This window comes from Orycteropus afer, unplaced genomic scaffold, assembly GCF_000298275.1.
Source record: "Orycteropus afer afer isolate SDZICR_OR568_19922 unplaced genomic scaffold, OryAfe1.0 scaffold00054, whole genome shotgun sequence".
Taxonomy (NCBI): Eukaryota; Metazoa; Chordata; class Mammalia; order Tubulidentata; family Orycteropodidae; genus Orycteropus; species Orycteropus afer.
The window spans coordinates 12,351,385-12,363,556 of record NW_006921641.1 but is presented as its reverse complement, the minus strand read 5'-3'; the positions used below and the strand labels follow the sequence as shown (position 1 = coordinate 12,363,556).

Below are 12,172 nucleotides of genomic sequence, written 5' to 3'. Positions count from 1 at the left end.
AAAAAAAAAAAGTCCCCAAATGAGAGACAAGCCAAGGACAAGGACCTGTGAATTTCACCTCAATTTGCACTTGTGCATAGAATCAGAGATTTTTAGAGGTCTATTTCCTCATTCCATACTACCACAACCTCCTGGTGTCTCCAAGAAGGGATGCTCCAGCCTCTGCTTGAGAATGTTCATGGCAGAGTGCTCAGTTTCCCACTAGGGACCTTTCCATGGATGAACAATATTAGAAGTTAAAACGTTCTTACACTGTGCTGAATGTCCCTTTTTATATAGAGAAAATCAAATCCCCCTTTCTCACAACAGCCCTTCAGCTGTATGAAGATAACAATACATTTCCCTGGAGACTTCTCTAGGAGAAATCATTCCAGGCTTTTAGCCTTGGGGGAATACATTTATCTACCTGCCAAGATCTCCTTGAGAATGACTTTAGGCAGTGAGGATGGGATGAGTATAACTTTGAATTTTTTTTTTTTCCCATTTTTTTTTGTTGTCTTCTCCAGGAACCCTAATTAGTTGTATATTGGATTCCCTCTTTTTTTCCCCACATCTTTCATCTTATTCCTGATTACTTTTATCTCTGTTTTTTTCATCATAGATTCTACTTCTTACTGCTTCAAATGTGGATTTTGTTTCTATGTTCATAATAGACTTTATTTGATTTCTTTCCTTATTTCTGTCAGCTCACTTTTCATCTCCTAAACTCTCACTGCCATTGAGTTGGATCCGACTCAGCAATCCCTCCATAGGTTTCTGAGGCAGCAACACTATGGAAGTAGATTGCCCAACCTTCCTTCCGAGGAGCGGCTGGTAGGTTTGAACCACCAGCCTTCTGGTTAGTAGTCAAATGCCTTAGGCACTATGCCACCAGAGCTCCTATCTTTGATTATTTATATCTCTTCTTTAATTAAAGAGATTATGTTTCTTCATTTCTTTAAAAGTGAATGAAGTTGAAATTATATTCTGTTTCTTGGAGGGATTCTTCTTCCAAAGGGTATTCTTCATCTGTCCTTTGCTTGTCATGCTTTGCTTTTTCTTTTTGTATTATCTTGGCTTGTGATCCCTGTTGGATCCTTTCTACTAATCATTCATTTTTTTTTTTAAATTGTGCTTGGGTGCAAATTTACAAAGCAAATTTGATCGACATTGAACAACAGTCCATGCACATTTGATTTCACAACCCATTACCATCTCCAGCCATAAAAACTCTCCTCCTGTCCCCTCTCTTTCCCTCCCCTCCCTTTCTTTCCTCTCCTCTCCCTGTGACTACCCCCTGCCTCATGCCCTTCTTAACTATGTGTTCCTGTCTGTTCAGCTTCCCCTCTATGTGAGTGCTACCCCTCTGGTGTCTCGTGGCTGATTGATCTAAGGGATGTAGCTCCCTAGATTAGGTGGGTGAATCGCCCTGGGGTAGGTGTTCTGCATGTAGGTCTTTCTGCTGTTGGGCTGAGAGCCAATCCATGGAAGTAAGTCCATTTCTAGGCCTGAAGGTAACCCTGGGTCATAGTCTCAGGGGTTCCACCAGTCTCTATCCAAGGAGTAATTCTGGTCATTTGTGTGTTTTTGAATTTTGTTCTACATTTTTCCTCTCACTCTATTCAGGATCTCCAGTTTTGATCCCTCTCCAAGCAGTTGACATTGGTAGCCAGGCACCATCTATAATCATTCATCTTTGAATAGGGTAGTTTTATCTGGGGCTGAGTGTAAATTCTTCTTGACTTATCCCTCTGTTTACCTTGGCTTCCTTTCACTGTTCTCTGAAATGTAAGCTGGCTGGCTGAAAGTCCTCATTAGTTTGTAATCTATGTTTATAGCCCATTGGTTTCTTTGGTGTAGAGGAGTTAGTAAGTAGTCTTTTGCTCAATTTGGTTATATTGTCTCAGAACATTTTCACACAAAATCAAATGATTTATCTATCCTGGAGTCATATCCTAATCCATAAGAGAAGGTCTCTTCTGAGATTTGAGCTGTTTTTTTCTCCTTTTCACAGACAAACAGGTCATTCTGGTTGAAAGGTGGGCCCTTGTGGCTCTCTGTGTCACACAGGTCTTTGGCTCAATGGGCCATGTTTTGTTTACTTCAGCTCAAATGACTTCAGTCCACAGTGGCACAGTTGGTTGGTTTTCAAGCTGTTGTTTCTTTCCTCTGTGAAAGGTTGGTGTTAGGCCTTTCATGCCTTTTTATTTAAAAGGTCTCTAAAAACAAAAAACTGTTCTCTGCTTGAGATGCAGAGAGGTGAATGTTAGCTCTGGGCACCATCCTTCATTTTGTCTAAATTTTATTATATCTGACAAGGTAGTGTAATGATTTTTAGCACAGGCTCTGGAGCCAGAAGGCCTAAGTTCAAATACTGAATCTGCCACCTACTAGCTGATGACCTTGTGGAATTTATTTTACTTCCTTGGAACACAGGTTTGTCATCCTTGAAAAGGGAGGTCTGGTGGCATAGTGCCTAAGGCACTTGACTGATAACCAAAAGGTTGGTGGTTCCAATCCACCAGCCACTCGGCAGAAGGAGGACTGGGCAATCTACTTCTGTAAAGATTTACTGCCTCGGAAGCCCAAAGTGGGTTGCTATGAGTTGGAATTGACTTGATGGCAGTGAGTTTGTATGTGTGTTTTTTAGTAATCATAGTACCTATTTCATAGGGTTAATATGAGGATTAAATGAGTTAACACAAATAAAGGATTTAGAGCAAAGGCTGGCATTAGAGTCAAGAGGTGTCATCCTGTGATAGTTAAGGTTGTGTGTCAACTTGGCTGGGTTATGATTCTCAGTGATTTAGCAGTTATGATATAGACATCCCCCATGATGAGATCTGATTTAATGTAATCACCTCTATGATGAGATCTCCTATGAGTAGCTAATCAGTTGAAAGGGAGTTTCCAATATGTATTGAATGTCTCTATATACCTGGTATCAGCAAATCAAAGATAAGATCTTTCCAGAAGCTTGTAGGTTTAGAATTCTCCCAACACCTCCTTACTCACTTGTATTCTAAACATTGAAAGGTATTTATATTAAGCAATCAAAGCCCAGTGATCTTAACACTTTAATAAATTCCCTAAACTCAGCAATATCTGTACAGTTCTAGCTACTGAGAAGAACAAAGAGACAAACATAGCTTTGGATACTCGCAAAGTAATCCATTCCATGCTCAAAGTAAGCATTGTGATGGGCTACAGTATTAAATTCTTTTAAGTCTCAAGAAGTCCCAAGAGAAATGTGGTATTTATGACACGTTAGACACTCTTTCTAAGGCAAGCTGTCTACTTCATCTAGGGCCATGTTTTCTGCCTTTCCTATGTCCCTTGTAACAGAAGGTTCAAATGAGACTATTGCCTTGGATGCGCTCTGTGTGTGTGCACACATAAAGGTCCTTCCAAACCAGTCAGCAAGAGCACAAATGGCCCCTTGTTGGTCTGTCATGAAAACTACCTGGAAGTCAGCAGTAACAGGTGCTTACTGGGGCTCTCTCAACAGCTCCAGCAGGGGTATTTGTAAAACCTGTACCCAAAACAAGGGAGGGACAGGCCGAGGTGTGGAGATGGGGCAGGTGGCAGGCTACCCCACCCCTCTTCCAGCTGACACACTGTATACAAATCTAGGCTCTCCTCCCATCAAGGGATGAAAAAGGCAAACATTCATTGGAGTTTAGCTGGCCAGTTGACCCTTCTGACAAATACTATTATAAAACATCAAGGAAAGGTTTACACAGAGAAGGAAATTTACTTTGTTGGTTACCAGGGGTAGGAGGGAAGAGGAGGTAAAATATCTGACTATTTAAGAGTCATGTGTTAATTTGTGTGAAGGGAAAGGCAATATAACAAAAGTGTGGCCAGCCCAATGACAATAGGGAAAAAGAGGACACAGAAATGTGCACAAAAGGTGTAGCCAACAGAGGCAAATACTATTACAGGCAAATACTATTACATGCACAATACAATGGCAGCAAACACTAGTCTATGGGTAAATGCATAGACAAGTGAGAAGATCAGGTTTGGATAGGTGAACAGAAATACATCAATGACCATGGATAGATCTGGCTGAAGATATTCTTACATGTGTATTTGTGCTACAAAAATATCCATATACATGATGGCAGTAACGGGACAGGGTTGGAGTAGCTTCTCAGTGACAACCAAGCACCTTGAGGGAGTCACCAGGCCTGTGGCTCAGGACCATGGTCTCAGGGGACATCAAGCTCAATTGGCACAACATACTATGTAAAAATCTTGTTCTACATCTTTCTTTGGTGGGTAGAAACTGGAGTCTTAAAAGCTTTCAAGTGGCCATCAAAGATGCAACTATTAGTTTTCCCTCATCTGCAGCAAAGAAGAGTGAAGAAAATCAAAGTCATATGAAGACAATTAGTCTAAGGATATGATGGACCATGGGGACCCCAGCCTTCATGATCCTGAGACCAGAAGAACTAAATGGTTCCTGGTTACCAATACCAACCACTTGGAAAGGCATCAAAACTAGAGATCCTGGATAGAGTGGGAGGAAACATGTGGAACAAAATTCAAAAACACAAAATTACTAGAATTACTGGTCAGATAGACTGGTGGAACCCCCAAGACTATGGCCCCAGGTTATCCTTTGGGCCTGGAACTGGACTCACTTCTGTGGATTAGCTCTCAGCAAAATAGTAGAAAGCATATAAGCAGAACAGCTACCCCAGGGAGATGCACCCCCTAGATCAATCAATTGTGAGACATAAGAAAGGCAGCATTTCCATAGACAAAAAGCTTGACAGACAGCAATCCATAGATAAGAAGGACACAGGAAAGGGGTAGTCACAGGGAGGAGAAAGGAGAAGAGCTTTTTGTTGTGGATATTGTAATCGGCTTGTGAAACCAATGTGCATGAACTATTGAGAGTAAAACAAATCTGCTTTATAAATTTGCACCCAAATCACAATAAATGTTTTTTTTGTTTTGTTTTGTTTTGTTTTTTTTAAAAAAAGAAAGTCCTTCTGGAGCAACCCTAGCCCTGAAGGCACAGGTACTCCCAATAACTTCTTCACATATTTACTCCAAAATACCCTCCACAACTCACTCCTTTTCCTTCTCTTGTTTTTCAACATTTCTTTCACACTACCCATTTCAGGCCAACACTAGTCTGTCAGTGTGTCATACTGTGGTGGCCTGTGTGTAGCTGTGATGCAGAAGCTATGCCACTGGTATTTCAAATGCAAGCAGGGTTACCTATGGTGGACAGATTTCAGTGGAGCTTCCAGACTAAGGCTAGGAAGAAGGATCTAGCAATCTACTTTTCAAAAAATTGGCCAGTGAACATCTTAAGAATAGTAGTGGAATACTGTCTGATACAGTGCCAGAAGATAAGCCCCTCAGGTTGGAACTCACTCAAAATACAAGTAGGGAAGGGTTGCCTCCTAAAAGTAGAGTCAACCTTAATGACATGGATAGAGTAAAGCTTTTGGGACCTTCATTTCTGATGTGGCATGACTCAAAATGAGAAAAAACAACTGCAAACATCCATTACCAACTAGAATGTGTATGAAATATGGATCTAGGAAAATTGTAAGTCACCAAAAATGAAATGGAATGCTTGAAGATAGATATCCTAGGCATTAATGAGCTGAAATGAACTGTTATTGGCCATTCTGAATTGGATAATCATATGGTCTACTATGCCAGAATGACAAATTAAAGAGGAATGGTGTCACATTCATCATTAAAAAACATTTCAAGATTTATCCTGAATGACAACACTGTCAGTGATAATGTAATACCTATATACCTATAAGAAAGACCAAAGTGCTCTGATGGCTTAGTCAGTAAGACATTTGGCTGCCAACCAGAAGGTTGTCAATTCAAACCCACCAGCTGCTCTGTAGGAGAAAGATGAGGCATTCTACTTCATAAAGATTTACAGTCTTGGAAATAGGGGTTGCTATGAGTTGGAATTGACTTGAGGGCAGTGGGTTTTGATTTCAGTATAAAAAAGACCAGTTAATACAACTATTATTCAAATTTACACACCAACCACTAATGACAAAGATGAAGAATTTGAAGATTTTTACCAATCTGCATCTGAAATTGATCAAACATGCAATCAAGATGCATTGGTAATTACTAGTGATTGGAATGTGAGAGTTGGAAACAAAGAAGATGGATCAAGTTGGAAAATAAGGCCTTGGGGATAGAAACAATGCCAGAGATCACATGATAGAATTTTGCAACACCAACAACTGATTCATTGCAAATACCTTTTCCAATAACATAAATGGCAACATACACATGAACCTCACTGGATGGAATATACAGGAATCGAATCAAGTACAACTGTGGAAAGAGATGACAGAGAAGCTCAATATCATCAGTCAGAACAAGGCCAGGGCAGACTGCAGAACAGAAAATCAATTGCTCATATGCAAGTTCAAATTGAAGCTGAAGAAATGTACAACAAGTCCACATACAACCTTAATTTAGAGACCATTGGAAGGATTGATGCACTGAACACTAATGACTGAAAACCAGACAAGTTGTAGGATGACATCAAGAACATCATACATGAAGAAAGCAAAAGGTCATTAAAAAGACAGGAAAGAAAGAAAAGTCCAAAATGGATGTCAGAAGAGACTCTAAAACTTGCTATTGAATGTAGAGTACCTAAAACAAATGGAAGAAATGATTATATAAAAGAGCTTAACAGAAGATTTCAAAGGGTGGCTCAAGAACATAAACTAAAATATTATAATTAAATATAGAAAGACTTTTGAGTTAGAAAACCCAAATCAGAAAAACATGCTCAGTATTCCTCAAGACCTAAAGAAGAATTCAAGCCTTGAGTTGCAATATTGAAAGATTCTATAGGAAAAATATTGAATGATTCAAGAAGCATCAAAAATAATTGGAATGAATACACAGAATACTGTACAGAAAAAGAATTGGTCAATATTGAACCATTTCAAGAGGTAGCACACAGTCAAGAACTGATGGCATTGAAGAAAGAAATCCAAGCTGTACTGAAGGCATTGGCAAAAAGCAAAGCTCCAGGCATTGTTTCTATCCCCAAGGAATTGATGCAGTGCCAATTGAGATGTTTCGACAGATGGGTGCAACACTGAAAGAGCATGCTTGTCTATGCCAAGAAATTTGGAAGACAGCTACCTGGACAATTGACAGGAAGAGATCCGTATTTGTGCCCATTCTAAAGAGAGGTGACCCAACAGAATACAGAAATTAGCAAACGATATTATTAATATCACATGCAAGTAAAATTTTGCTGAAGGTAACGCAAAAACAGTTGCTGCAGTATACCAACAGGGAACTGCCAGAAATTCAAGCCAAATGCAGAAGAGGACTTGAAACAATAGATATCACAGCTGATATCAGATTGATCTTGGCTGAAAAAAGGGAATACAAGAAAGATGTTTACCTGTGTATTCTTGACTATGCAAAGACAGTTGACTGTGTGGATCATAACAAACTATGGATAACATTGTGAAGAATGGGAATTCCAGAACACTTAATTGTACTCATGAGGAATCTGTACATATACCAACAGACAGTTGTTTGAACAGAACAAGGAGATACTGCATGGTTTAAAATCAGGAAAGGGGTGTGTCAGGATTGTGTTCTTTCATCATACTTCTTCAATCTGTATGTTTAGCAATTAATCTGAGAAGCTGGACTATATGAAGAAGAATGCAGCATCAGGATTGGAGGAAGACTCATCAGCAATCTCTGATATGCAGATGACACAACTTTGCATGCTGAAAATGAAGAGGACTTGAAGCACTTACTGTTGAAGATCAAAGACTATAACATTTAGTATTCAGTATAGATTACACCTCAACATAGAGAAAATAAAAATGCTCACAAGTAGATAAATACACAACATGATGATAAACAGAAAATGTTGAAGTTGTCAAGGATTTCATTTTACTTGGATCCACAAGAAATACACATGAAAGCAGCAGGAAATCAAATGACATATTGCATTGGGAAAATCTGCTGTAAATATCTCTTTAAAGTGGTTTTTTTTTTAAGTGAAAAATGTCATTTTGAGGACTAGGATAGGTGCATCTGACCCAAATCCTGATATTTTCATTCACCTCATATGTGTTCAAAAGCTGGACAATGGCTAAGGAAGACTGAAGAAGAACTGATGCCTTTGAATTATGATGTTGATGAAGGACATTGAATATACCATGCACTTCCAGAAGAATGAACAAATTTGTCTTGGAAGAAGTACAGCCAGAATGCTCCTTAGAAGTGTTCGAAGGGACAAAGAAGCAAGATAAAGTAGAACAAACAAGGGATCAGAATACAGAGCCAGAAAAACCTCCCTGAGGAAGAAGTGGCATTGGAACTACCTGATAAAGAATTCAAAAGAATTATACTTAGGTACCTTCAACAGATTGAGAGAAAGATCAAGGAAAATGCTGACAAAATCAAGGAAAACCCTGACAAAATTAAGGAAAGCAAAGAAAAAATTCTAGAAGAATTTAGTAGTACAGTACAAGAACCAACTGATAAAATAAGTGAAAAGTTAGAAACCACACAAAAACAGCAAATAGAAATCCAGAAGATGAATAATATGATTTTAGAAATATATAACACATTGAAAGAGCAAAGGAATAGAATGAAATCAATGGAAGACGAAATTAGTGGTACTGAAGACAAATCTCTCAGTACTACTTTGTTAAGGGAACAATCAGAAAAAAAATAAAAATGAAGAAAGCCTAAGATTTATGTAGGACACCATCAAGAGGAATAACTACTTGTGATTGGAATTCCAGAACAAGAAGAGACAAATAAAACCAGAGAAAATTGCCAAAGATTTGTTGAAGAGAACTTCCCTATTATGATGAAAGACAAGAAGATATCCATTCAAGAAGTTCAAAGAACCCCATACAAGATAGATTCCAAAAGAAAATCACTGAGACGTATCTTAATCAAACTTTCCAAAACCAGAGACAAAGAATCTGAAAAGCAGCATGCTAAAAACAAAAAGTTACCTAGAAAAGGCAACAAATAAGATTAAGCTCTGATTTCTTTGCAGAAACCAAGCAGGAAAGAAGGCAATGGGATGACATCTATAAAACCCTGAAGGAAAAGATTGCCAAACAAGAATTCGTTGCCATCGAATCAGATCCAACTCGTAGTGACCCCTCCTTGGGTTTCCAAGGCAGTATCACTATGGAAGTAGATTGCCCAGCCTTCCTTCTGAGGAGTGTCTGGTGATTTTGAACTGCCAGCCTTCTGGTTATCAGTCAAATGCCTTAGGTACTATGCCACTAGGGATCCCAGCAAAATTGTTGCTCAAATATGATGACAAAATTAGAGCATTTCCAGATAAACAGAAATTAAGGGAATTTGTAAAAACCAGACAAACCCCACAAGGATGCTAAAGGGAGCCATTTGGACAGAGGACCAACAGCAGACAAGTACCTGTGATTAACACACATGACAACATAACCCAGAAACCAACCAAGATATGGAGATATCCAAAGTAAAATAAACTTACAAGATTATAAACAAGAAATTAGAGACATCAATTTGTAAATGAGGACAGCTGCAAAGCAATAAGAGAGAATAAATAGTGTAGGTACAGAAATTCCAAATGATGAGAAAGTCAAGATGATTTAGAGATAAAACAGACTGTTTTAAACTTGGGAAGAAAATGATAAATCACCAATTTTGAATTGATGAAACTTCTCATCAAAATAAAAAGGAGGAAATGTATAAATATTTAGCAAATAATAAAACAATAGCAACAAAGTAAGTAATAACAAAATTCACAAACAAAATGAACTCAGCACAGAAAATTATATAGAACAAAGAAATCAGCTGCACCATTAAAAAAATAGTAACAAAATGATGGCAATAAATTCATGCTTGTTGATAATTACACTGAATGTAAATAGATTAAATGGATCAATCAAGAGAGAGAGTTGCAGAACGGATAAGAAAACATAACCCATTAATATGCTGTTTATACGAGATATACCTCAGGCACAAAGGAAAATAGATTAAAAGTTAAAGGTTGGAAAACAATGTATCAAGCAAATGGTAATCAACAAAGAGCAGAAGTGGCAATATCAATTTCTGATAAAACAGACTTTAAGACAAAACCCACTGTAAGAGACAAGAAGGACATTACATAATGACTAAAGGATCAAACAAGGACATAACCATAACAAATACCTATGCACAAGAGAAAACAAACACTGCTGTCAAGTCAATTATAACTCATGGCGAGGTGGTAAATCTTTATGTAAGTAGATTGTCAAGTCTATGCACCAAATAAAGGAGCCCCAAAATACATAAATCAAAATTTAACAGAACTGAAAAGAGAGATAGACAATTCCACAGTAATAGTAGAAGACTTTAATACATTATTTTCAATGAAGGATAGAACAACTAGAAAAAAACAAAGATGCACAAGAACTAAACAATACAGCCAACAAACATAACCTTATGCACATATGCAGAACACTTAATCCAACAACAGCACAATATATATTCTTTGCCAACCCACATGGAATATTCTCCACGATACACCATATGTTAGGCCACAAAATAAGCTTCAATAAATTTAAAAATATTGAAGTGCTACAAAGCATCTCCTCAGATCACAATGCTATAAAATGAGAAAGCAACAATAGAAAGATCAAGGAAGAAAAAGCAAACACATGGAAACTGAATAAAATTTTCCTGAAAAACTACTCAGTAGGGCCTGGAATTGAACTCACTCCCATGGCTTCCAGCCAAAAAAACAGGTGTATAAGGTGAACATTTACACCAGGTAGGTACACTCCTTAAAACAATCAACCATGGAAGATCAGAAAGGAAGTATTTTCACAGAGAGTTATCCCAGAGGGCAGAAATGCATATGAAAGAAGAACATAGGTAAACGTTAACCATAGGAAAGAAGTGGAAAGAGAGCTGTTACATTATGGGGATTGCAATCAATATCACGAAACAAAATGTGTAAGACCTGTTGTACAGAAAATGCATTAGCTCTGTAAACTTTCACCCAAATAACGATTAAAAAACAAGCAAACAAACTACTGGACAATAGAATAAATTTTAAAAATGAAATTAAACAGTCTCTTGATTCAAATGAGAAAGACAACACAATATCCCAAAGTTTTTGGGACACAGCAAAAGCAGTGATCAGAGGGCAATTTATAGCACTAAATGTACACATCAAAAAAAAGAAGAGTCTACTGTACAAAACACTGTTCTACCTCCTACTTTGGTGACTAGCAACTGGGATCTTAAAAGCTAGCAAGTTGCCATCTAGATGCAACAATGGGTGTCTCCTCATCTAGAGCAAAGAAGAATGAAGAAAACAAAAATTCATGGAAAAAATTAGTCCTAGTGACTGGTACACCATCCTATCTGCAGCCTATATGACTATGAGACCAGAAGAACTAGATGGTGCCCAGCTACCACTGTCATCCAAGAGGAAGGGGATCTATCTAGGAGATCCTTGATAGAGAGAGAGAACAATGTGGAGCAAAACTCAAAATCATTTGGAGAAAAAAAAGTGGTCCGATAGAGCCTGGTGGAACCGCTGAGACTATGGCCCCTAGCTGCCCTTCAGGTCTGGAATTGAACCCACACCTGTGGTTTCCAACCAAACAAAATACAGGCATGTGAGTTGAACATTTACCTCAGGTAGATACACTCCTTGGAGAGAACAATCATGGGAGAAAGAAGGGCTGCTTATGCACAGGGAGACAGCTCAGGGCAGGAGTGCATGGAGGGATGGACACTGGGAAGAGGTAACTATGGGGAGGAAGTGGGAGGAGAGCTGTTGCATTGTGGTAAACTGTGGTCTATGTCATGAGACAAAGTGTATGTGAACTGCTGTATGGAAAATGAATTTGCTCTGTAAATCTTCACACAAATCACAATAAAAAAAAGAGTCAAAATCAATACCTTAATCCAACATCTCCAAAAATTACAAAAACAAAAAAGCCAAACTCACTGCTATCAAATCAGATCCAACTCATAGTGACCCTTCCTTGGGTTTCCAAGGCAGTATCACTACAGAAGTACACTGTCCACCCTTCCATCTGAGGACTGGCTGGTGGGTTTGAACCACCAGCCTTCTGGTTAGCAGTTAAATGCCTTAGGCACTACTCCACCAGAGCTCCTACAACTAGAAAAAGAACAGCAAAAA

The 12,172-nt window shown here is 38.4% G+C and overlaps 1 protein-coding gene across 1 annotated transcript in view; it reads left to right on the top strand.

The window, feature by feature from the left end:
* Window positions 1–12,172, top strand: part of TRIM54 (tripartite motif containing 54) — a 70,541-nt gene that overhangs the window by 33,316 nt on the left and 25,053 nt on the right. The gene's annotated exons all lie outside the window — the stretch shown is intronic.